The following is a 21256-nucleotide window of genomic DNA, read 5'->3' as shown; positions in this document are numbered from 1 at the left end:
ACATGGCTGGGAATCGATCTTGGACCCCTGATGAGATCATTAAGAACTGGGGGAATGAGGGGGGCATCACTCTCACAGGTTGAAATTTCACTAGTGCCTCCTTCTCCCCTCCATCAACTCCTTTCCCCCTTCCCATCCCCCTGTTGATTTATGAGCTGGATGCCTCCCCCTCCCCCATCCATTACCCTCAATGCGGGGCTAACTCACCATGGGAAATCTATTTGTGTCAAATGGAATTTTTATCTTTGTCTAGGATTTAATGCATTTTGTAAAAAGATGTTTTAATCATGCTTTCCTTATGGCAAATATTACTGCATGAAAAAAAAACCTGCCCCAAAGACTCATGGTGGTGTCATGTCAAAAATATGCCTTGGGTCTGGACACAGTGGCTCATGCCTGTAATCCTAGGACTTAGGGAGGCTGAGGCAGGTGGATTGCTTGAGCTCAGGAGTCCGAGACCAGCCTGGGCAACATGACGAAATCCTGTCTCTACAAAAAAGTACAAAAAGTATCCAGGCTTGGTGGTGCTTACCTGTAGTCCCAGCTACTTAGGGGGCTGAGGCAGGAGGATCTCTTGAGCCTGGGAGGTTACAACGAGCTGAGATGGTGCCACTGCACTCCAGTGTGGGCAACAGAGTGAGATCCTATCTCAAAAAAACAAAACAAAACAAAAAAACCAAAAACTAAAACACAAAAATGTACCTTGGCTCCTTGACACAGGTCACTTAGCAAGGCATCTAGACTTGGCCATAGCTGAGAACTACATATTGTAGGGGAAGGGTACCTGCATGGAGGAGGTTTTGGCTGGGTGTTGGAGAGGGGCATGGAGGGTTCCTTGGACTGAAGAGCAATTGCCTCTATTATTATAGTCATTCTTCTTGGAATTGAGTTCTCACATCCCTGTAAAATAAAAAAGATTCTAATTCTGATGATTTGAATCAGTTTGTAAAAGGTTGAGGAGGGAGCCTGACATGGGGATAAGAGCCACACCTGCACGAGTCCCAGTTCCAGCTGCATTACTTCCTGGATGTGTGGTGATGGTTCCCTGGGCTGCAGTAAAAATGGGAATTACTCTAGTTACTAGCTCCCTGCAGTACTATGAGGATCGAGTGAACAAACATGCATGGAATTGTGCAGCTCATGTCTGGCACATAGCAAGCCCTCAAAAATGCTAATTTTCCTGTATTTCCTTTCTTCCTTCCTCACTTGAAGCCAGTAGACATTAGGTTAAATTTTAACATTGCCACTTTAGAGCAGTCAGGCACACAGTAGGTAGGTGCTCTCTAAATATATGTAGAGTGAAAGGTAATTTTTTCTTGTCATTGATAAAATCAACTATCTCTTTGGCTTATGGATATAAAAATTCTGCCAAACAGATCTTGCAAATTGAGTTGCAGATTTGCTATTCTCTCTGCAGCCTACCTGGATTTTTTTTTTCCCCTATTCCATCACTCCTCTTTTTAAATCTTGCTTAAATTTAATTCTTTCGTTATCTGATATTTTTGTTTTTATTTCCTTGTTTGCTCATTGCCTGCCTTTTCCACCAGATTATACTTCTTGATGGCCCATTTCTTTCTCACATACCATTGCAACCCTGGAACTGGGCATCTAGTAGATACTTAATAAAATATTTGTTGAGCATATTTATACACAAATGAATAAGTGGAATAATGAAATTGCTTTCTTTTCTGTTGATCTCTGCCTGATTGTATAGGTTCCAGGAAAGCAATATTGGGCCATTCCATTTCCAGAATGATTTGTATAAGGGACTTCAAACTGTAGCCAAAGGAGTGGGTGTGGTGGTGGGGGACACTAGTGAGAAGAGATACTTTTTGATCCAATGAAAGATCTCTGAACACCCAAAAAATGCTTTCCTCCACTCTCCTTTGGTCTGGGTGAAGGCATGATTTGGATTGCAAAGATCAGCTTGCAATGGGGAAGTAGACTCTACCTCTTTAGTGAGAGGAACTGCAAAGCCACAAGGCAAAGGGATGAGAAGACATGGGGAAGCACAGGGACATCGATATAATTCATCTATTACAGCATATCCTGATCATGTATAATAGGGCAGGTGATTTAAAAAGGGTGGTCATAAGAGGCATTTCTGAGGATGTGACATTTCAGTTGAGCTATGCAGGGTAAGCTGGAATCTGCCAAATAAAGAGAGAGGAAGAACATTCCAGGCTGAGAGCATGTGCTCTCTGAGCTCTGAGGTGGGAATGAACTGGATAGAATCAAGAAACTAAAAACAGGCCAGTATGACTGGAACATGGAGGGAAAGGCTTTAGGTTGAGATGATGTGGAGGGTAGAGGCCAGCCTGAGCTTGCTCCAGAGCAAACCCTGCTGCAGCAGAAGCTTTATCTGAAACAATAATTATGGTTCTAATTCATAAGGACTCTAGCCAATTGAGCAACTACAGTGAGATAAGCCTGGGTGCGTGGGACTCACAGAAAAATGGGGAAGTAGCAGGTGACATGGGTAAGTGACCTCACACACTGAGGAGTGTGATGAACCTAAGTGCAGAGTGTCCTGTGGGTCTTACATAGGGAGCAGGGGTGGGGCCTAGGAGCCATCAGGGAGAAGGGTGAGCAGAGGAGCCAGATGATGAGGAAAGAGGGTCTTCCCCATGGAGGGAAGGCTCTGAGTGGCCCAGCTGTGTGCAGTGAACTGCCCAAGGGTCTGTGTGGCTGGGATGCAGGGGATTGTCAGAGCAGGAGCTGGGCACACCTGATGGATTAGGGCTTTATGTTGAGGGCCGGGAGAGCCCCTGTGGCATCTGAGGTGTGGGCAGGGTGGAGTTTGGATTTTACAGGACTACTCCCATCGTGTGTGTGGAGTTTAGGGTGGGGACTTGGAGCTGCTGCAGGAGTCTAGACAAGTGTGAAAAAGACCCAGGCAACAGCAATGGTGAGAGCAGTGCAGGCCCGGGAGGAGAGGTGTGAGTTCTCTCAGGCCCTGAGGGAGCCACAGAAGAGATTTTGTTTAGGATGATGGAGGGACGGAAGGGGCTGTAGAAGCTGGAGAGACTCTCTGGGGGCTTTGGAGAAATGAGAGTGGGCAGAACCTTCCTTTCTTGTTCTTGGTCTCAGCCTCAGATAACTGATGGAAGAGAGTTTCTTAGTTCAGTCCATGACAGTACAGAAGTGAGAAGGAGGTGACTGGAGAGGACCACAGTGTAGAGGAGGATAAAGGAGCCATGGAAGGCCACCCTAGGCAGGGTCCTTTCTGCATGGCATCAACGACAGGGAAGGGGCTTGAGGAGTTGAGGGGACCCTCAACCACCCTAGGCAGGGTCCTTTCTGCATGGCATCAACGACAGGGAAGGGGCTCGAGGAGTTGAGGGGACCCTCAACTGCTCTGTGATGTTGGCCAGTCAACTCACCTCTCTGAGCCTGAGTTTCCTCCTCTACAAAATGGGTGTTCATGATATTATTTACCTTTTTCCAAGATTTTGGGGAGAGGATGATGGAATAGTGCATGTGGAATGCATAGGATAGAGTTAGGCCTGTGGATGTCATCTAGAAATGTCAGCAGGGCTGCTGCACTATGCAGCCCTAGGGGACATCTTTTATATGGAATACAAGGTGAATGCTGCCTTCTGAACTACACAATCCAGACAGTGAGGATGGGAGCATGATCTTTAGGGCCAGGTGGGTTGGTGATACTGTCTTATGGGGTAGGGTCTGGAAGGAGGCATGGCATTTGGAGGGGTACTGTCCCATCCCCACACTCCTCTCCTATTCTTGTAGGAGCTGCCCATCTGTCAAGGACTTAGACTGTCAGGCAGGCTGGTGAGGGGGCCTGCAGGCAAGGAATGCTTCCCCTGACAGGAGAGTCCTTCACTGTCAGCGGCTTCGCCTCGGTGGGTTAATAAAGCCATCCATCACCCTTCTCCATGCCAGGTATCTAAATGCCTGCTTAATACCACCCTGGGGGGTGGGAGCCTGCATCAGGGATGCTCAGCACCTGGGGGCCAGGGTGCTGGTATGTCAGGAACTGCCTCATGGTTTGGGGCCTTGCTGCAGTCCAGATGCAGACTCAGCTCAGGGTCTCCCTTCTGCCTGGCTGACTTGGATTTGGGGTCACTCAGCTTGTGAGGCTGTGGTCTGACAAACAGCAGCGATGCACACTTGGAGTTGACACACTGAAGTTCCTGTTTGCCATTTTACTGCTTGAAGAGGACAGATGTCAGAGTAGAAACAGGTATTTGCTACCCAGGGCTCCCATGCTGCTGTCCCATGCATCTACCTCTGACACAGGGTCAGGATGTGCAGGCTTCATGGGAGCATCATTAAGCACACACATCTGGCTGTTCAGAGAAAGGTGTTTGAAAAGCACTGGTAGTTGCTTTGATGCCTGTGGGAGTTTAATGAGTTTGGGCTCATGGAGAGGAAGTGAGAATCAATCAAACTATAGGCTCTTGTTTACTGAGCACTCACTATGTGCACTCTGCCTTTAGTATGCCAGGAACTGGGTGCAGTTATTATTGCCATTACACAGATGGCAAGACTGAGGTCTGAAGAAGTGAGTTGTGTGTGATAACAGCCAGAAAACAGAGAGCTGGAATTTGAACCCAGGTTCATTTGACTCTGGAGCCTTACTCTTAACTGGGCACACTTTGCTGGCTTCACAGGCTAAGTAAGCACCTCCATAAAATCCTCCCAACAACTCCATCAATCAGTGTTATTGCCCTGGTCATTTTATCTATGAAGGGAAGGAAATTCAGAGAGGTGACGGGAGCAGTGCAAGGCCACAGGGCCAGGAAGCTTGGAGCTGGGATTCAACACAGTTCTATGTGACTTCCAACCTGTATTATTATTTTTTCCCAACAGAATTGTGTGTTTTCCAACCTTTTAAGCCACAAACCTCTTCTTCCTCTAAAAAAAGAAATCTAATGTGAGATTCTGATATAAAGGGCAGATGAAAGAGGGCATCACTCTGATTAAGTGGGGACCCTGTTCTGGTTATATATTGCTACATAACAAATCATCCCAAAGTGTAGGGGCCTAAACCACAATACTCATTTAAGATCTGTCAAAATTTTGTGAATCGGGAACTTGGATGGGGCACAGGGAGAATAGGTTGCCTCTGCTCCATGATGTCTGTTGGAAGACTGGAGGATGTGCTGGAATAACTCACAGGTCTGGCAGATGGTGCTGGCTGTCAGTTCTCCTTCATGTGGTCTCTCTATGTGAGCTGGTTGGGCTTCCTCACAGCATGGTGGTTGGGTTCCAGTGGCACAGGCAGAAGCATTGTCTTTCATGACCTGGCCCTGGAAGTCACGTGATATTACTTCCCATCTAGGTTTAAGGGTAGTAGAAAAAGACTGGATGAGTGCATGGGGCTGGATATATTGCTGGGCTAGGAATGAACATACTGGGGGGTCTCAGGAATGCTGAGAAGCTTCTCCTTCAGTTAGTCCTCACATTCTGGCCCTCCTGGTTTACCTCTCTGCGATTCCTATTACCTTTCAGGTGTTTCCTGCTTTGTGGTGGGGGTAGAAGCTTCTGCTTGTGATGTTGGCCAGTCAACTCACCTCTCTGAGCCTGAGTTTCCTTCTCTACAAAATGGGTGTTCATGATATTATTTACCTTTTTCCAAGATTTTGGGGAGAGGATGTGGGCAGTCAGTGACTGTCTGTGATGCATAGACTTCCAAGGTGGGGAAGGGGTTCACATGGAGAGGTGTGAAGGGCCCTGAGCGCCCACTGTACCTCCACTTACATTTGTACCCTGTCACTCTTGGTGACTGTTTGACCCATTTCTATGTTCCCAGTGTCCAGCACTGTGCCCGCTGTGTAGTAGATGCTTAATCTATATTTGTTGAATTAACGAGGTGCTATGATGCATAGAGTACACTGGAGTGCAAAATGCAGAGTGGTTGTTTCCCTGGGGTAATGGTGAGGAGGGCTGTCAGGAAGGACTTCAGAGAGGAGGAGATTTGGAGTGGTGTCTTGAGAGAAATGGCCATGGGGATGACTGGGTGCAAATGATAAGGGCACCCCTAGAACACCAATTCCTCAGCAGAGTGAGAGGAGTCAGGTGGAGGCATGAGGCAACAAGATCAGCACTGATGAGTCAGGGATAGGCTAGGATGGGGGAGCAGGAGAGGGGAGGAACCATGTGACGGTTATGACTTTCTCCCCTAGTGGTACCCCACTCCTGGCCAGCTCAAAATTAGCCCCCATCTTCAGCTCCTTCAGGGACCTCCCAGGCCCAATTCGTTCACCTCCCTCTTACTCAATTTTTGACCAGCAGCTGTATTAGTTGAGATAATTCTGTCAACGCACCCCTTTTGTACCCAGAACATGCCTGGTAAATTTGTTAAAGAATACCCCAGGCTAACACATCATTACACTCCCAAACTCATCTATCTTTTACTTCGGATTAATTCTTTTTTTCCCTCTCTCTTCACCTCCTCCATAAATCCTGGTGCACTTAATTAATTTCAGTTCCACTGTAAGGTCCATAATACAGAATTGTTCAAGCAAACACAAAATTAATTATTCTATTTACAGCCTTCTCATTGAGAGGAGCATTTCATCTTTCATAATTACATTTTGGAACGTCCAATTATGAATTCAGGTGCCTGCTGTTTTGCATACGGGGACAGTCCCCGAGTGTCCTCGGGGTAGAGGAGTCGGGCTGGTGGCCTCTTGAGCCTTTTGCCACTGACTCAAGTACTGCTGGTTCAGCCCCTGAAAGGACTTTTAAGGAGACATTGAGGGAGGGGTAGGATGGAAAGATCTGGAAGGGAGTGGAGCCCAGAGGTGGGATGAAGAGAAGGAGAAGGAGGTAAGAAGGGAAGAGGAAGGGTGGGGGATGTGCCAGTGTAATTGAGAACCCATCATATGATTAAGAGCTTTCAAAGGGGAGGAAACAGACTTCTTCATCTTGCCAGGTTGCAGGGAAAATTCCTGGTTTTCTGCAGATCAGTGGTCCAGGCACATGGGCCCCATCTTATGTCTGGACTTTGCTCTGGTATCAGGCATAAGCCCAGGGAGTCTGGGTTCTCTTCTTTCACTCTGACTTTGGGCCATAGAGGACCACTTTGGTGGCATGAGTCTCACCAACTCATTGGGATTTCAGCCAGGACACTTTCAGCTTAGTGGGAAAGCCACTCTCTCTGCTCCCTAACGGCTGTTCTCCACCTCTCAAAGCTTATGGGCCAGCAACACCTTTTAGATGGGAATGGAATAGACACCGACTCTGTTCAGGGCTCTGCTCCAGTTGCCCTGGGGCAGGCTCCAGAAAGCAACTACATGGCTGCACCATGGTGCTTGACCCACTGGAGTTCTAAGATAATGCAAGAACCCCTGTTTAAAGTTTTCTTTTGTTTTCAGTTTTCATCTGACCCATTTTTAGATAAAATTAACATATTTGTTTAAAAATAAGTCATAATTTCTTTAAAGCTTTTATTAAAATAAGGTCTATTTTGTAAAGTGGGTGTGTTCTGCTGATCCTCAGAGGGGAATGGCTCCCTTCTTCCTTACCACCAGCCCCACACCTCACTTCAGAGCCAATGGAGTTTCACCTTAACATAAATAGAAGTGTTTATTTTCTTTTAAAAAATCTGTTGAGTTCCTGCTAAGTGTTAGGCATCACACTGGGCACTGTGTGTGGGGGACTTTGAATATGTTGCTTATTTAGCTCTGTGACAGCTGCCTGATAATCTTTCTGACACATGGGAACCTCATCTCAAACAAGTGTGTGCAAGTGACCACAGGAGAGTTGAGTTCCAGGCCTGAGTGGGCTGTGAAATCTCACGGAAAAAAACTTACACTGTGGAGGCCGTAAGGTGTAGTGGCAAGAGCCTGACTCTGGATTCAGACTGCCCATGACTGAATCCCCACTCTGGTACTTCCCAACTGTGGGATCTTAGGCAAATCACTTAACTTCTCTGTTCCTCAGTTGCCTCATGTGTTAAATTGGGATAATACTACCCTCCTCACTGGGCTGTTGTGAGGTTTCTACAAGATTACCTGTGTAAAGCCCTGGCTCATACTGGATGAGTACTCACTAAGCGGTCGTGTCTCAGTTTCTCTGTCTGTTGAATCAGTAAAGTTTGAGTAGTTAAGTGAGAGTGATGCATTTTGGAAATGAGTGTTCAGCCATCATTCACTAAGGCTGGTGCCTGAGACACGCAAGGACTTCCAAGGTGGGGAAGGGGTTCACATGGAGAGGTGTGAAGGGCCCTGAGTGCCCACTGTACCTCCACTTACATTTGTACCCTGTCACTCTTGGTTAACCCCTTCCAGCAGTTTCCAAGTTTGCTTAAATACATAACATTTATGGTGGCCTATAAGGCCAACCAGATGACATTTCTGTCTGTTCCCCAAGTTGGCTACTTCCTACTTTCCTCTTCACTATGTACCAGTCACACTGGTCTCTCTGTTCCTTGGATTTTTGGCATCTTTCCCAACTTAGGGCCTTTGCACCAGCTATTTGCCCTGCCATGCATGTTTTTCCTCTGTTCTTAGCATGACTGGCTCAGTTTAGATGTCATCTCTTCAGAGACCCTTCCCTGATCATCCTACCTGTAAAGCAACCCTTAGCTCAGTCCTCCTCACATCACCCCATTAGTTGTCTTCATAGCCCTAATCACAATCTGAAATATCTTGTTTATTTTCTTGTTTATTGTCTGTCTTCAAATCCCTAGAATATAAAGACTCAAGAAAGCAGGAGTCATGACAGTCTCACCCAATTCTCTATCCCTTGATTTGTGGTGGGTGCACAATAAATATTTTTTAAGTGAACAATTTACCTCCATCTCCAATGCCACTACAGCAAGGCTGGAAAAATGAAGACTTAGGAATGTCCTGGTTTGTGATTAGCTGTAGGGGAAATGGACCAGGCTTAATTTTTCCTTTAAATCAATTTTCTGATCTTGAGGAGCCTTCCTTCATCCTAACAAACTCTCAAGATGGGGGAGAGTCATTGATTTATCTCATAAGTGATTTTTTTCCAGACCTGCCCACACTGAATAATTACTTGCTTTTGTGGGCTGAGAGAATGTCTTTCTGCTGTTCCACCTGGTAGGTTTGTTTTGTTTGTTAATTAGCTATTAATTGCAAGAGATCCTGGGATCTGGAGGTGAAGGGGAGGCCCCAGAGGTGGGTCAGGGGGTCTTGGGCAAAATAGGACCCCAGACTGGAATAAGGATGACCTCACTGGACACCGGGCTAATTTATTTCAAATGGTGTCATGTCTGGATGGTCAGTGAGCTCCCGGGATGATGAGTGATTTTGTTAATTAAGTCCCGTAAACACTACAGCTTAATTTTCAGCAGTGGGGCTGCAGCTGGTAGATGGGAGCTGCCAGCAGCTGCGACAGAGGCTGTCCTTGAAGGAATAGGCCACGGACAAATGGTGGGAAGGCTGAGAGGGAAGAAGGGGTATTCAAGGCAGGGACCTCACCCTGGGTGCATTCATTTCTTCCTTATCCCTTTGTCCCTTTGCTGTCTCTCTACGCCAGGCCCTGCCCATGGGACTATCCCAGGATGGTGGAAAGATAATGCCTATAAGTGAATTAAAGGGAGTTTCTGAAACATAATCCTTATGCTCCCATAGGCTCAATCTGGAAACTTCTATCATTGTTTTTCATCTTCCTTGATTTCACCTCCTCTAGACTTCACTTCCATCATCTCTTCCATCTCTCAGGCCTAGACAATTTGTCTCCCAAGCCTTCCACCTCTTGACTTTGCCCACATTGCTCCATGTCCTCCAGCAGCCCAGCTCCACCTCCACATTCTCTCCCCTGGAAAAACTCGAAAACCACCTGGCAGGTCTCCTTGCTGCCATTCTCGGCCCTACAATTCTTTCTCCACACAGTAGCCCGCATGATCTTTCTACAGTGTACATCTGACCATGTTGTTCCTCTGCTTAAAATTTTCCGGGGCTTTTACTTTCCTCTAGTGAAAGTCAAACATCCTTTCCAAGGTCTATAAGACCCTACTGACTCCTGTGGCCCCATCTCTTACCATTCTCAATTTCACACTTTGGGACCAATTTTTTTCTTCTTCATTTAAATTTTTTTAGAACCAACCACATTTTTTTAAATCTTCAGGTCTTTGAACAAGATGTCCCTTCTACTAGGATCATGTACTATGCTCCCCATCATCTATCTTCCAATGCCTTTGCTTGGCTGACTCCCCATGTGTAGATCACAGAAGTTCCTTCATCAGGGCAGTGAAGGACCCCCAGGCCCTTGCAGATCTGTGTTAGGCTGCATTAGATTGGGTTAGACTAATTGCATGGAGGACCTGCCTCCGTCTGAGTGCCCACATTACTGTGTATAATAATGTGTTTATTGTCAGACTGCCTACAGGGACAGGGACCGTGACTGTCTGACCCATTTCTATGTTCCCAGTGTCCAGCACTGTGCCTGCTGTGTAGTAGATGCTTAATCTATATTTGTTGAATTAATGAGGTGCTATGATGCATAGAGTACACTGGAGTGCAAAATGCAGAGTGGTTGTTTCCCTGGGGTAATGGTGAGGAGGGCTGTCAGGAAGGACTTCAGAGAGGAGGAGATTTGGAGTGGTGTCTTGAGAGAAATGGCCATGGGGATGACTGGGTGCAAATGATAAGGGCACCTCTAGAACACCAATTCCTCAGCAGAGTGAGGGGAGTCAGGTGGAGGCATGAGGCAACAAGATCAGCACTGATGAGTCAGGGATAGGCTAGGATGGGGGAGCAGGAGAGGGGAGGAACCATGTGAGGGTTATCCTAGCCCTAGGAGCCAGGGATGACATGCCTTGCTGAACTGCTGTGCCTCCCCCTCACCTCCCTATGGCTTGTTTTCAGGATGCCTGCTGCCCTCACCCTGTCCACCCCTTGAGAGATGCTCTAGGGTTGTTTACATCAAAGGGAGCCTGAATTCACTTCTTTGAGCCAGTTTCCAAGAGAGTGCTGGCTTCTACTGGCTTCCCTTGAGGCAGCTTGCTTCCCCCTGATGAGGACAGAAGTACAGCCCAGGATGCCACAGCCTCTTACATTTCTGTGGCCATGATGTTGCAGTTTACAAGGTGATTTCAAATGGCAGACTGATGAGATCCCTATAGCTAGGTAGACCTGGGAGGATCTGGCACATACTTGTTTTTGGTCTGGGATGATCTGTTTTACTGGGATGCTGTTCCAGCTGCTATTGCTGTGTCCTACCCAAATCCTTACTGGTGTAAAACAACCATTTTATTCTGCACACAGATTTTGTGGGTAACAAATTAGGAAAGGGCATAGCAAGGATGGCTCTTTTCTGCTCTGTGCTGTCTGGGGCCTCAGCTGGGATGACTAGAATGGCAGCGCTGGGGTATCTGTTAATACCTCCAAGATGGCTTCTGCACTCCGTGGTCCAGTGCCTGGGCTGGGATGGCTGACGGCTGGGCTCCCATGGAACTGTCATTGAGAGCACCTATATATGTCTTGTAGTATTGAGGTCTTAATTTCTTACTTTGGCACCCTTATGTTGTGATTTTAACTAATTCCTTCCCTTCCACTAACTCACTATATGGCCCTAGTCAAGTTACTTAATCTCTTCTGGGGCCTCAGTTCCTCATCCATGAAATGGGGATAATGATAGTCGCTATCTCGTATGGTCTTGGTGAACATGAAGTGAGAAATCGTATGTGAAGTGCACAGAATGAACTCTCAGTGCATGTTAACATTACTGCTGCTTCCTTGTGTTTAATATGGAAGTAGATGACTCCAGGTTTCTTTAATCTCTAGGATTTCCTTTTTTCATAGAGGCAATGGTGGTCCAGATACACCAGGAGGTTTTTATCAGACCACACGACTCATAAGTCTCAAAACTAGGACTGGAACCTAAATATCTCCCCATGGGGTTTGTACCACACTGCCCCTTTGGTGGCTATTTGCTTTGAATCGGCTCAATAAGACTGTTGGCTGTGTATCAGTCATCTTGGGCTGCCATAACAAAATACCATAGACTGGGTGGTTTAAACAACAAAAATTTATTTTCTCACGGTTCTGGAGTCTGGAAGTCTGAGATTGGAGTCGTCGGGTTTTGGTGAGGATTCTCTTCCTGGCTTGCAGGCTTCTTGCAACCCATAGAGGGTTGGTTGCTGGGATGCACCATAACTGGAATGGAGCACTGTCTCTACTGATCTGTTTACTTGTTTCACCAGTTTATTGCCCATCCAGTCATTTAATTATTGCCCTAGTGGCCATTTGTCTTCTGGAGCTGCCAACATCAACAGCAAAATACACCTTAGATATTGTGCTACAGCAAAGCTGGCAATATTTAAAAGTGATTATATCCTTGAGTCTGAAGTTTGTTTGGGTTCAATCTCAGTTCTATGATGGGTTTTGTGTCCTCAGATGGCTCACTTAACCTCCTTATGCCTCTGCGTCCTCATCTATAAAGTGGGTATAATAATAGCATCTGCTTCACAGGGTTTCTGTAGGATTGAATGCGATAATATGGCAAAAATTTTAGCTTAGTGTCATTATCATCCTCACCTTCATCTCCACACCCATCATCATTATCGTCATCATCATCATCATTTCTCTCAACCACATTAGAAAAAAGAATGGAAGCTAGGATTTATTGAGAACATGTTGTGTCCTAGGCACTTTCATAAATGTTATCTCATTTGATTCTTTCCACATAGACATTTGCAGTTTCTCTCTCTCTTTCGCTCTGCATATATTACTATATAAAGTAACTGAAACTAAGAGAGTAGAATTGTCCAAACCCATGAATACACAGCTAGTTAGGAGCTAAGATATACTAGGGATCTCAGTCTATCCTACTCCAAAGCCTGGTTGACGGAGGAGAAAATGAGGAACTATTGGGGAGGATGTTATAAGGAGAGAACATGCCTACAAACAAATTTTATTTTTGTCAATTTTTTGTGATATAGTTTATTGTCATTTTCTGAAGGAAATTTCAGTTTCCTCTTTAGTTTCACTTTTTTTTTTTTGGTTCAAGTTTTATTTGCACTTAAAGGGTCAGAAGTTATACAGGATTTGTTAGAAACTCCTCTAGCAATTTCTCCCACATCTCACCTTCCCCAGAGGCAACCACCTTCCCCTCTTTTGGCAGATTTTGATATTTATCTCTGTGTTTCAACAAACATGTTTGAAATAGTATTTGTTGTTTTTTCAGGTCTAGATATTATGTCCTGATTTCCCACCATGGAAGATGAGGATTTAGTTTTCTTTCCTTTACCTGTCCTACCACACTCCTACATCCTTCTCACTTACCCCGTCCTCCCAGCATAGTTATATCAAAATTTTATATCACAATTTGCTAAGATCAACTCTTAACACTTATATTGTCATTGATGTGTAAACACTCTCGCAGCTGAGCAAGGGAGTAAACTATTATTACTTTTCTTTTCCCATGCAACTTTTAATTTCCTTGAAGCGAGTATTTGTCTGTTTGGTTTTTGAAGCTGGGTTTGCTATTGTTTGTCATTAGTTTAACCCCAAACTCCTTGCTAGTTGCCTAACTCACCTTTCCAGGCACTCAGACACATGAGATATTCTGTCAATCTCTTCTTCTGGATAAGTCCCTCCCAGTGGCTGTGACTTGCTCCAATCTGGCCTGGTTGCCCTCGAAGCCTGATGCACAGCTGTCGACCTGGGGCCTCCTTCCCCCATCCTACTGGAAATTCCCTGTCCTTCACTCCTGAATTATATTTCTTATTTTCTGAATCTTATCTTCCTCTTTCTTGTTTTACAAACTCATTTTAGTGGAGTACTTTCTGTAATTGTGTCTTAAGAGTACCTGAGAGGTAAAATATTTAACGACTTCACGTGTCTGAAATATCCCTATCTTATTCTCACACTTGATGAATATTTGGCTGGCAGTAGATTTTTTTGTTTAGAATTCATTTTTCTTCATAATTTCAAAGCCATTCTTTGGTAACCACCTTCCAAAATAGCCCCCAATACTCTTTTCTGATATTCATGACCTATAGAGTCCCCTTCTGCATTTAATAGGCATGATCTGTGTTATCAATGGAATAGTGTAGAAATAATGGCCACAAAAGAGACTGTGGCTTCTGACTTGTTCTCCTAGGATTATTGTTTCTGGGAGAAGCCTGCTGCCATGTCATGAGGACACATGGCAGTCTTTTGGAGAGGTTCACATGGTGAGAAACTGAGGCATCCAGCCACAGCTGATATCAACTTGATGTCCATGTGAATGAGGAAACTTGGAAATGGATTCACCAGCCCCAGTCAAGCTTTTGATGGCTGCAACTCTGGCTGATGTTTCAGTTATAACCTCAAGGAAGACTCTGAGCCAGAACCAAATAAACTGTGTGAGATACATTTAAAAAAAATTACTTTAAGCTGCTAAGTTTTAGGTCAATTTGACAATGGCACAGTAGGTATTGGCAATAGATAACCAATACCTACTGTGCCATTGTCTTCTTCTAGTAGAGAAGTCTGAAGCATTTCTGATTCTTGATTCCTTATTTGATCTCTTTTGTTTCATTTTATTTTATGTTTCTCTAGAAGCTTCTAGCATCTTCCCTTTGTATTCAGAGTTTGAACATTTTCCTAACATTTTATTATAATATGCCTAGTGTGAGACTGTTCATCCTGTCTAACAAACCCTTTCATTGGAAATTTGTATTCTTCAGTTCTGGGAAGTTGTCTTGAGTAATTTTGGTGACCTTCTCCTTCCAGTGTTTCTGCTTTCTCTTTCTAGAACTCCCATCATTTGGATGCTGGTCATCTTTGACTGATTCTTCAATTTTCTCATCTTTCCTTTTCTATTTCCACATCTTTGTATTTTTTCTCTGTCTTCTGGAGAATATATTTATATTTGGAATCTTTTTTTGAGTTTTTATTTAAACTCTGCTGCATTTAGAATTTCTAAGACATCTTTTTATGTGTGCTGAATGTTCTTCTTTATATTATTTTGCATTTGTTTGATGAAATCTCTTTTCTTATCTCTCTGAAGATATATGCATATATATGTAATATGTGTGTACATGTATATGTAACAGCTTTATCGAGATATAATTCATACAACACGTAAGCATGCAGTTCAATGGATTTTAGTATAATCACAGAGTTGTGCAACCATCACCACAATCAATTTAGAATATTTTTGTTACCCCCAAAAGGAACTCTGTACCCTTTAGCTGTCACTCCTCAATTCCCTCCTCTCTACCCCTGGATAGGCAACCAGCAATCTACTTCCCGTCTCTATATCTTTGCCTGTTCTAGACATTTCATATGCACAGAATGACATTTCTTGAATAGCATAGTTCTGTTTGTTCCTAGTTGCTCCCTGCCTGCAATGATTTGCTTTGATGTCTGTCTTCCAGGTCAGGGGACTTCCTCAGATGTGTGTTAATCCTTGGAAGTTTGTTCTGATTGAAAAAGGAAGGACAAACCAGCTGATTGGCATGGGTAGGGTGTGCTGACTCTGAGCTTCCCCACAGGGGACCTGTTGCTTATTTGGTAGTGCATTGTCCGAGGTCATCATTTTTAAGTCTCTTTAGGATGGTTGGATTCCTGGAGAAAGTTATTTTAGTCTCCTGCTTGGAGGTTTTTGGCTGTCAATGTTTTGAGAACTAAGGGAGAGAAAATCATGGGGAGATGTCAATATTTAATGCGTGAATGTTCACTTGATTCCATGTTCCATAAGAAACCCTGCTCTCAGCAGGGCCTGGTCCTTTGTCTTACAGTTTCTGGAGAAAAATGCTCCACTCATCTGCTGAGAAAAGGGAGGGGCAATTGCTTCCCTGTAAAGGAGTAGAGGAGAAGATCTAGTGATCTGATTGCTTTTAAATATATTTTACACCAATTTTGTCTATATTTATTCATCAAACGTTTATATAACCTCTACTGTGTGCCGAGTACTTTTCTAAATGGTTAATAGATTCTCCTTCTTTGAGATTGTCTCCTATTCCCCACTTGCAGTGCTCCCTGATGCCTTTAATTCCTACGCCTTTCAGAAATTCCAATGAATTAGATTGTTTCTCAGCTCTCCCACTGCTAGGTTAGGATTCAGTTATTTCATGTTTGTCGGTTTGGGTCCTTCAAGAAGTAGACACCAACATGGAATTAAATGCACAAAAGCTTTATTGGGAAACACGCTTGTGAAGGAAGAATGGGGAGAAAGCTGGAGGAGGCTGGGAGAACTGTCAGACCATGATGCATGTCTAACATTTTGGAGGAGAGAGGGAAGGGAGGAAGATCGGGTAGGAAAATCTATTAGAATGCTGCGCAGTTCCAGGAAAGTTTCAGCAAAGCTGATGAGGCATTCTCCCGCTGAAATCATCTGTCAAAGGATTCTCATGTCTCCCGACCAACGGACTTGCTTTGCTATCTTAGCTGTGCTCAGCCAGAGGCTGGGAGTGAATGTGGTGATGGAGTCAGAACATAGCACCTGGGGCAGTTGATCAATTACACTGAAGTTGGAGATCTGAAAGGCACAGTCTTGTGGTTTCCACATAGCCATGTCAGGTGTACTAATTCCTCCCCAACTTCCAGTGAAAAACCAGCAAAGGGATATTTTTTAAAGAGCATAAGCCACAAATATGAGAATAGGAAGGGCAATAGCAACAAAATTTTGGAAGCTGGATATATATTTTCAGCCCATCATGTTTACCCAGAAATCCTTTGAGATATTTATTTTTAGTCCTTCTTGTTCTCTAACGGATGCTTTCAAGAATACAAATTTTCCTCTGAGTACTGCTTTGGCTTCACTGTCGCAATAAGCATGGCTAACACGTAATCCTTTCATTCCATGACATGTGTCACTACTTAGTGACAGTGGTATGGAATAGCCTACATAGTCTGAAGCTTTAATATTTGGTTATGGTGTTGTATAAATATAATCTTCATGACAAAGGCTATCTGTACATCTGCTCAGAATGGCTGACCAGAACCAATGGTCATTTCATTTCAGTTCAACAAATACTCACTGGGCCTGACCAAGTGCCTGTCTCATGTTAGGAACTGGAAACATAGAATGAATCAGAGAGATGTGCCTTGATTTTAATCATATAGTATACTAAGTGCTACAATGGAGGTAGTACAGGGTACTGTAGCAGAATAAATGGTGGGCCCCTGGGGTTCATGGAAGACTTAGAGGAGATAGTGGAGTCTTAATAGATAACTAGGAATAGGCCAGGAGATGTGGGGAAAGATGTTTCAAACAGAGGAAAGACCAAGTGAAGAGGCATGCTGTGAAATGTCAGATTGTATTCTGGAAGCTCTGAGTTCAGTATTATTGGGGCATAGAATCAAGGAACAGAGTGGTGAGAGTTGTGGCAGGCCTGACTGTAAAGCCTGCAGAGGAATTAAGGAGCTGGGACTTGTTTTGAAGGCAATGACTTAGACATCCATTTCTGGTAGTTTAGGCAGTTCCCTAAGGCTACCATTAGTACTATTCCCAGTACCCCAAGTCCTTCTGGAGATTTTGCAGGTTCTGGGGGTGCAGGGCTTGGGTGACGATGGGCACTTCTCCTAACATTTCACCCTGTTAGATGAAGGTTATGCCATCTTGCTCTGATTCCCCTTCTCAATTGGATAGCCCAGCAATACCATCCTTGGACTGGCATCACTTCTTTCTAAGGTCCCATATCTGTGCCTGCTTAATTGTGCCCCACACTCTACTTTGCAGGAAGCAGGAAGCTGGGGACCCACTGCAGACCCTACCATTTGGCTTTGAAGGGAAAATGTTTCCTCAGATTTTCCCAACTACCCCAGGAATCACCTGCTTAGAAGAAGGGTGCTGGGGAGGGAGGTGTGATGAAAGTCAGATGGGTCTGGTGCTAATGCTGGCTGAGGTGCTTACCTGCTGGGTGACCTAAGGCAAATGCTTTCTTTAACAAGCAAGCATTGGATGATGCCCTCTCTGTGCACAGCCATACGCTGAGCTCTGAGGGGACAAGATGCTGTATGAGGAGAAAGACAGAAAAGAGGAGGACCAAGGAGCTGTGTAAGCCCAGGGAGACTTAAGCCCTCAAGACACTTTATTACTAAGTATATACTATTATGGCTCTTCAGTTGAAGAAGTTGGGGCTTAAAGAGATTACATGACTTTCCCAAAGTTCCTGTAGCCCTATTCCCTTGTACTATAACCACTGTCTCCAAGTTCTGCCCAATAATGTGATGGCAACAGCAGCAGCAGTACACAGGCCCACTCTCTGTGGTCGTTACCAGCTTCCTCCTGCCTGTAGAAGGACCAGAAGTACTGGTGAGACTGTAGGGATGAAGAATGTCCCAGGCTTTCAGATGCATCCACCTGGAGTGGGCAGGGAGGCTGGCTTGGTAGCCTGAGATCATTCCAATCCCTTTTCTTTCTTCACCTGCAGGACAGGAACTCCCAGGTAGGTCCCTGGGCTCTCAGCAGGGTGGTACCCACAGCCAAGGTCTTTGAGAGGGCCGTTGGAGCTTCTCTTCTCTGCATATCTGAACAGTGGGGCTGGGCATGTGTGCTAGGCTGTCAGGAAGAGTTATCTCCAGACAGCCCCTCGGCCTGCCTGCTTTCTCCTCCGCAGTCCCCTCCTAATTCATTTTCCGCCTTTAATGTACTGTTGTGGAGCTTCCTCTCCCATTAGGGCCTGTAATGTGCACCGATTCCCTTCAGCTTGACTGCCCTTAATAGGCAGCGTAAATAGAATTTAGTGTGGCATGCACTAACATCTCTATCCATTGTCCAGAGATTAAATACTTGCCACCGATGGTTCATGCATCATCAGCTTCGAGCCCAGCTTCATAGCTCCCAACCAAAGGAGGATATTAAATTAATTTGCAGGTTGCTTTAGCAAAACCTAACAACAACAAAAAAAACCTCTATGGGAGGAGAGGGGAGGGGGCAGGATGCATCTGCTCACCATCAATCATGGGATGGGAGTGGGAGTTGTTAGGAACCAGGAATGGGGCTCTTGTCCATCTCAGGCTGGGTCCCTCTTGGGGGCCACGCTGCTTGGCCATCTATTTCCACATTAGTCCCCAGGCCTTGGCCCATGGGCACCTCTTCTTTCAGCTTTGGAATCAGCTTTCTGTTCTGGCAAGTAGAGTGAGGGATGGAGAATAGGGTGAGGGGGCTGTAGAGCTTGAGTCCACACCACAGGAGCAATTTCTCCCTTTTTAGTGGTGTAGCCAAAGGACGACAGGTAAAATGCCCCTGTGGTCCCAGTTAGAGAGGCCTCTGAAACCTCCCTCTGAACCATTAGGATTTCTTTGGTGTCACTTCTTGTTGGGGCCCCACCTGGGTGGGTGTGAGAGACAGGGGTGAGGGTCAGTGTAGACCTTGCCTCTGGGATCCAGTGGGGAAATTTACTGGCCTTTTTGTATCACATGGTGCTCTGTGTCATTCGTCACAGTCATGTGGGGAAGACCTGCAAATGGACAATGAGGATCCAGGTACCTGGAGCTTTGGAAGCCCAGATAGCAGCTTGTGCCAACTTGGGGATCACAGTGGTCACAGGGGAGCAGGTCACCTCTTGAGTTGGACTTTCAGGACAAGTAGGAGTTAGCTGGCAGGGTGGAAGGGACAGGGGTATTCCAAGCAGAAGGTTTGGAGGTGTCCCCATGCACAGCATTGTCAGAGAATGCAGGGAGTGCAGAGTGACTAGAAGGCATGGTGAGCATGGGGAGAGACCAGAGGTGAGGCTGGGAGGGGAACTTTATGTGAAGAACCATGGGGGGTCTTCAGCAGGAGCAGGAGAGGCTCAGGGCAGGGCTGTGCTCTGTGGAGATCATTCTGAGACAGGGAAACATGGAGAGCCCTTGCCTGAGTCAGGGAAGATGGGGCTCAGACTGTGATACCAGCAGGGACCAGGGAAAGTGAGTACCAATCCTGGCCTGAAAGTCTCTGGGACAAAGGATAAAAAGGTCCCATCCCCTATCTTAGTTCTGGCATAGCTGAGCACAATAAAACTGAGTCTTTGTGCTCAGGTGAACACTGAGAAGAAATACTGAGTCCAGGTCCCTGTCCTGTGGTACAAACAGGACAGGACCTAGTTCTGTTTGCCCAGAAGCAAGGCTCCGGAGGAAAGGAGGCAGGTAGGAAGGGTTCAGCTCACCTGAGCATAGTTGGAATCTGGCCTCTCCTTTCCATTGGGTGGGTGGTTTGGGGGCTGGCCTTTGGAATGCAAATAGACCAAAGGAAGTCCATTTGTGGGAGTTCCTCTCCCAACAGGGTTAGGCAGGCATGGTGGGTACAGGACAGGCATGCCACCACCTTCTAAACCACTGCTCTGGCAGACATCACTAATCAATCAAGCCACATTTCCCCACGAGGGCCAAAACCCCTAGGATCCTTTTTAGTACGGACTGTGTAGGACCACCAAGGATGACCTGAGCCTGATAAAACTGATAGAACTGGCCAATTATTTGTTTAACTTCCAACCAGGGTCTTGTTTCTTTGCAGGCTTGAGCCGGCATGGTGCTCAGATCTTAGCAGATGTTTCCAGTCTGTGGTCCTGCCCTCCCCTACATCGTGGAAATGTAGTGGGTCTCATGGCAGAGGCTTTGGAGGCAAAGTGGGTGAGGAGAGGGAGGAGAGACCTCAGCAGTGCATAAGACTCCATTGTGGGCTGCCAATTCCTCCCTGATGAACTCCTACACCAGTGACCTCCACTTGCAGTGGTTTATTAATAGCTTTTAACATGATCATTTGGACTAATTGAAAATGGGAGCAGTGCTAATATGCCCCTTACATTTCATTTCTTTTTTATTTAAAAAAGATGCTAAAAGCATTTATTGAGTAGTTTCTGGGGAAACGAGATAAAAAGGTCTCCCCTCTGGCCATTGCAATGGCGTGGTCTCCTGCCAGCACCCTATGTAGGGGGTTCTCATTGTTCATTAGTGTGATTTAAGGTGTCCAGGTGACCCTGTTATAAAGCCATCACCGGGAGCTGCTCCAAGATGTCTCTCACTCATGGCAGGCTCCACCTTGTACTGAAGGAAGAGAATGGGCAGGACAGGATGAGAGTTTTTGCTGGGATCCTTTCACCATGTGGATTGTAGTATGGGTACTGCTACGGGAATTAATGGATTCTCTCCCACCCCCCACCCCACTGTTCTTCTGTCTTGCTGGTTGGGATTAAAAATCATGAAGGAGAGGCCAGGCGCAGTGGCTCACGCCTGTAATCCCAGCACTTTTGGAAGCTAAGACGGGTGGATCATGAGGTCAAGAGATCGAGACCATGCTGGTCAACATGGTGAAACCCCGTCTCTACTAAAAATACAAAAATTAGCTGGGCATGGTGGCACACGCCTGTAGTTCCAGCTACTCAGGAGGCTGAGGCAGGAGTATT

This window comes from Aotus nancymaae, unplaced genomic scaffold (genome assembly GCF_030222135.1).
Source record: "Aotus nancymaae isolate 86718 unplaced genomic scaffold, 86718_ANA_hifiasm-v0.15.2.pri h1tg000029l, whole genome shotgun sequence".
NCBI classification, from domain to species: Eukaryota; Metazoa; Chordata; class Mammalia; order Primates; family Aotidae; genus Aotus; species Aotus nancymaae.
Note: the sequence above shows the minus strand (reverse complement) of the source record.